Source organism: Rhamphochromis longiceps, linkage group LG1 (assembly GCF_057381845.1).
Source record: "Rhamphochromis longiceps isolate RC_006_pf linkage group LG1, R_longiceps_female_GT1.1, whole genome shotgun sequence".
NCBI lineage: Eukaryota > Metazoa > Chordata > Actinopteri > Cichliformes > Cichlidae > Rhamphochromis > Rhamphochromis longiceps.
The window spans coordinates 18,339,868-18,345,867 of record NC_140557.1 but is presented as its reverse complement, the minus strand read 5'-3'; positions in this window follow the sequence as shown (position 1 = coordinate 18,345,867).

The window sequence follows — 6,000 nt, the reverse complement described above, 5'->3', positions numbered from 1 at the left end:
GGGCGTCCGAGATGAGTCCAATAACGGTGGTGTCATCTGCAAACTTGATTAGCTTGACAGACTGGTGGGTGGTGGTGTCATCTGCAAACTTGATTAGCTTGACAGACTGGTGGGTGGAGGTGCAGCAGTTGGTGTACAGGGAGAAGAGCAGAGGAGAAAGAACACAGCCCTGAGGGGAGCCGGTGCTGATGGTCCGGGAGTCCGAGACATTCTTTCCCAGCCTCACATGCTGCTTCCTGTCCGTCAGGAAGTCAGTGATCCACCGGCAGATGGGATCAGGCACATTCATCTGGGAAAGCTTGTCTCGGAGATGGTCTGGAAGGATGGTGTTGAAGGCAGAGCTGAAGTCCACAAACAGGATCCTGGCGTAGGTTCCTGGGGAGTCCAGATGCTGCAGGATGAAGTGTAGGGCCATGTTGATGGCGTCGTCTACAGACCTGTTGGCTCTATATGCAAACTGCAGGGGGTCCAGGAGGGGGGCCGTGAGGGTCTTGAGATGGGAGAGAACTAGGCGCTCAAATGACTTCATGACCACAGATGTCAGAGCCACGGGTCTGTAGTCATTTAGTCCAGTGATCCTAGGTTTCTTGGGGACAGGGATTATGGTAGAGGACTTGAAGCAGGCAGGCACATGACATGCCTGCAGTGAGGAGTTGAAGATGCCAGAAAACACTGGGGCCAGCTCGTTTGCACAGTGTCTGAGGGTGGCAGGAGACACACCGTCTGGGCCGGGAGCTTTCCGAGCATTCAGACTCTTAAACTGCTTCCTCACATCTGCTTCATGATTTACGGAGGATTTACGGAGGATAACTTCTTCAACGGGATAGAATAGGTGATAGAGAGAAGTAAGACAAAAGGGACAAGATAGGAGAGAGCAGAGAGGAGAGCTAGAAGGGGGGCGCCTGGTCTGGCTTCCCACACCTCCCCGCCGGTTTAGGCTGTACGCTCTACCTCCCCACTGCGTTCCAGAAAAGGGAAGAAGAGTAGAGGGGAGAAGAGCGGAATATTTCTTTTCTCTTTAGCATTTACGGAGGATAACTTCTTCAACGGGATAGAATAGGTGATAGAGAGAAGTAAGACAAAAGGGACAAGATAGGAGAGAGCAGAGAGGAGAGCTAGAAGGGGGGCGCCTGGTCTGGCTTCCCACACCTCCCCGCCGGTTTAGGCTGTACGCTCTACCTCCCCACTGCGTTCCAGAAAAGGGAAGAAGAGAAGAGAGGAGAAGAGCGGAATATTTCTTTTCTCTCATGGTTAGCTGTGCTTTTTGTACTTTTAGGTCATTATTTACATAAATTTACACACACACACACACACACACACACACACACACACACACTGCTGCTCACTGCCCTTTTGTCATGTAGGAGTCTTGGATTTAAACGTACAAAAAATCCCTTCATGGTCACTAAAATATGTTGGAAAGACTACAGCTTTTACATTATAATGTGTTGTTTTAACATACACATGATCAATTAATGTGCCCTTCTCTGTGGTGGGCTGTGTTACATGTTGAATGAATCCTTTGTCTGTGACAAACTTGCAAATACTTGAAGATTTTAGAACATTGTCATTAAAATCTCCCATTACTACTACTGTATTACTTTTTTTATCTAGCCAATCAAGTAACTTTCCTAGGTTTTGTTTAAACAGTGCCATGGTATAAGAAGGAGGCCGATAAATAACTGCTATTAAAATGTTCAATGTACAATAGTTGCAAAGTAAACATTCTAAATTGGCATCTGGTATAGCTATAATTTCAGATGTCAAACTGTCTGCAGTATACATGCCAACGCCACCATGCTGTTGGCTTTGTATTTCAATAAATGTTGGGTTACTTCTAGTGTAAGATGCACTTCGTGGATTATGCTGAAACCCATAACCGTCAATTTTTACAGTGTCTAATGAAGAATCGGCAGACATCCATGTCTCTGTAACAGCAATACAGTTAGGCTGCAAATGCTGTGTGCACAATACCAGATCAGCTACATGTAGAGTTAAATTCTGCACATTCATTAACACTACTGTGAAATCACGTGTCTTAGTACATGCTGTATTTTCAGACAAAAATTGGGGCATTCTTTCGATTACATCCTTTACACCACCTTTAGAGTAAATAGCTTTTTCATTGAAATCTTGAATTATTAAACCTGACAGACTCCTAACACGACTTAAGGCAACATATGCCTGTCCTGGAGCAAACACATTTTTAAGAGACACTACTGCATCATCAACAGTAACTCCTTGTACCTTATGTACTGTACAAGCCCATGCAAGTTTCAGTGGAAACTGCCGTCGCAATCCACCTTTCTCAGTTACCTTTTCTTCTTCTGCTTCAATACCTGTAGAGCCTATTTCAACTGCTGGGTAATACACACAGTTTTTCCTCCTTTGTGCACCTATATGATTGTCATCAAATTTTACATAAATGGTTTTGGGAAGCTTCTTGTCCTCAGTAACATAAACTATGTGTGTTACCGTACCACATACACCATTAACAAGACCATCCATTACATCTACATTTTTACACAACATTACACGGGCACCTTTCCCCAAGAGAAGCTTTTCATTCAAACACGTGTTATATGTTTTGGCATGATGTCCAGTTTTTAACTCCAGTTTCCCTGTTTTCTTACTATTGACAAAATCCTGAGCAGGTATCTCAACATAATCAGGACACAACTTAAACAACTGCTGCATATTATGCTCATTTACTTGTTTGTTTGTTGGAAAAATGTGTAAAGCTGAGCTAACTTCACCAGTTTCACAATGCTTCAAGCTTTTAATGTCCTTTTCTAATAATGGAGCCCCTTTAATGTGAGTTCTTAACCTGTTTAATAATTCTGCAAACCCAACATCGCTCTGCCTTACTATTTTATTTAGTTCAACAACCCTAAATAGACTAGACCACAAGTTCATACCAACATCCTCAACATACAGGGGTTTTCCTTTTACTGGAGGCAACTGAAAAAAGTCTCCAACAGTAATAACACTAACATTTCCAAAAGGCGAAAAATCTCCAATTTGTTTAATCTGTCTTAATCTACCATGGATGTAAGCCATTAGTCTCTGATCAACCATGGAGATTTCATCAATTATCAGGATCTGCAGATCACAATATTTAGCACGTAGGCAATTTAACTTTTCTTCACCCAGAGGGGTGTAAGGTAAGCGGACATCTTTACCAATGCTAAATGTGTTGTGGATTGTTGTTGCATGTAAGTTATATGCAGCAATCCCAGTAGGCGCAGTTAATAAAACACAAACATTTTCAGGATGACGACACATTGGTGACAATAACCTTGCTGCTTCATAGTGAATTGCTTTAATCAAATGGCTTTTCCCTGTTCCTGCACCTCCAGTAATAAATACATGCAATGGATCTGGGTTTTTGCCTACTGTCTTATCCAAGCACCACTGCCTAATCTGATAAAAGACTGAAAGCTGTGTCTCATTTAGAGATCTAATTAAAGCCAAACCGTCTCTTCTGGGCATAATGTCATTTCTCTTTTCTAAATGTGAAACCTGTTGGCTGCACACAGCTAAATCTGGAATATTCTCATTGTCTTCTTCCCCTATTTGCTCTTTATCTTTCCATTCCTGCTCACACTCTAAACGCTCCAACTCCTGTTCTGGACAAAGCTCACACCAGGCATCTTCTGTTACACCATCCAAATCAATTGTATTTTGAATGTTATCCAGTTTATCTGCGTTTATTTCAAACTTACGTCTATTTGCATCAACAACTGATTTCACTGAATGCAGAAATCCATCGCTAAACTTCACAATGCCATTCTTGTAAAACTGTTCAAATGTTGTATAGTTTGAAGGCTTTAGTTCCTGATCTACACGATATGGCAAAAACAACTGCATGATACTATGATAAAACAATTCAGCATTTTTAGTCTCTGAAAATCGCGCATAACGAACAACTGCAGGTTGTGATCGTGTTCTCTTAGTAACAAAACCACATCTATTGTTCAACTGTATTGGCTTAGTGGATTTTTCACTTTTACTCAAAACACGATATTCGGAGGCAAATGTGGCCATACACATATCATTAAAATCAATGTTTTTTGGTCTATTCTTATACCGGTCTACAATACTAGTCATCCACATGTCCTCTGCTGTTAAATCCTGTGATGTTGCTTTTTGTCTTAACACTTTTAAGGGCAAACTCATTTTAACTACATTGTCCCCTGTTGGCACAAACACAACTTTCCTAGAACATTCTTTTAGATGCATATTTGTTAATCTATACACAGCCTCCTGAGCACTAACATCTCTGTTATGAAGGTATACACTGCCTAATGACTTCAAAGCCTCCCTTGCACTAACATTTCCATCTTTATATGCTTCCTTCTGAGTATTACTTAACAACAAACCCATCTCTTTTTCAGATTTTGACATGTAAGAAATTATATAAACACAGCAGGCATAAGCATCAATTACAAATTGAATATCCAAATTAGCATTGTAACATTTCAACAGTGGCTTATTATATTGATTTATCCAAACCTCGTTTAACTTCCTTTTCAACACAACATGTGTATTTCGACTAAAGCATTTGTATGCCTCCTCAAAAGTTGCCTGATTCATACCTAAACTCTGAAACAAATGCTCCACACTTTCAAAACTCCTACTCTCATCTGAAAGAGCCTTCTTGATTGTTGTTAAGATATCACTTGCCTGCTTTCTTCTCATCTTAATAGAGTCTTGCTGACGCTGACTTTCACAGGCACATTGTTGTAAATCATCTTCTCTCTTATCGACTTGACACTTGCATTTTTGCTCGGAAACATCACTTTTCCTACGACATATAAATGTTCGACTAGATGGTGGCCTGGGAAAATTAAACCGGCAAACTGTGTTCTTTTTTTTGCAAGTTTTAGAATGCCGCTTTGAATGCTGTTGTACAGATGAGACAATGTCCAATAAAGTCTCATCTTGTGAAGGCAATTCACATGTTACATATTCATCTATAAACTGAATCACCTCTTCATCTGTATTTTTATCAATCTGCGGAGCATTCTCTATCCAAAACAGACAGTGCACATGTGGTGAACCTCGCTGTTGAAATTCCACTCTGTAAAAGTAATCCTTAATCTTACCAATCGGATGCAATGGAGACATGAGTACCTCCTTCAGAAAACAATGCCACCGAAAGTCAAACATCCTTGCTGCAGTCACAGGATTTCGACGCAGCAAATCACACCTGTCTGCCCACTCTAACTGTTCAACTGTTTCTGTTCTACCTTGCTGATTCAAAATACTATAAAGAAGATTTGTCCATCGCATGTCAGCTGACGAAAATGAACAAAACCATGTGGGGATACCAAGCTGACGAACACAAGCTAAGAGGTCACGCTGTGCTGCCTGCCAAAAAGCTGGAGTACCTCTAATAGGCTTAAGAAAACGGTACCCATCATCAAACTCCAACAACTTCTTCAAAGACTCTTCATCTTTCAACAACTCATGGCTAACATTCTGATATGTACAATCACCTTTTCCTTTTCGCAATGCTATTGAAACATTTGAGATAACCTGTTCAATCTCAGACATATACTGAGCAAAAAAGATATATTCGACATTTTGTGCAAACCTACCATCAGCATGTAAAATCCGGTTATTAAAATAACGGGACAATGTCAAACGCTTCTCTCTGTTTTCATGATACGCATTCAACCCATTTGGAAACAACACTGGGAAACATTTGGCTTCATTTGCATGATCTGAAAGTAATTTTACAGGATTATTCCCTTCTGCTGGAGCTAGATTTAATATGTTAGTAAAATATTGATCTAGTGCTTCCTGTCCAATATCAACAGGCATGAGACATGTGTCCTGAAACATACAGTGCTGCTGTCTGTCATGCAAAAGCTCATCATCAACATTTGAAGATGCAACACCGCTTACTGCATTTTTATCACTCTCCTCTTCCACAGCTTCCTCTTGCTGCATACAAAACTGATTTTGCCAACTTTCATTGAACTCTACATCTTT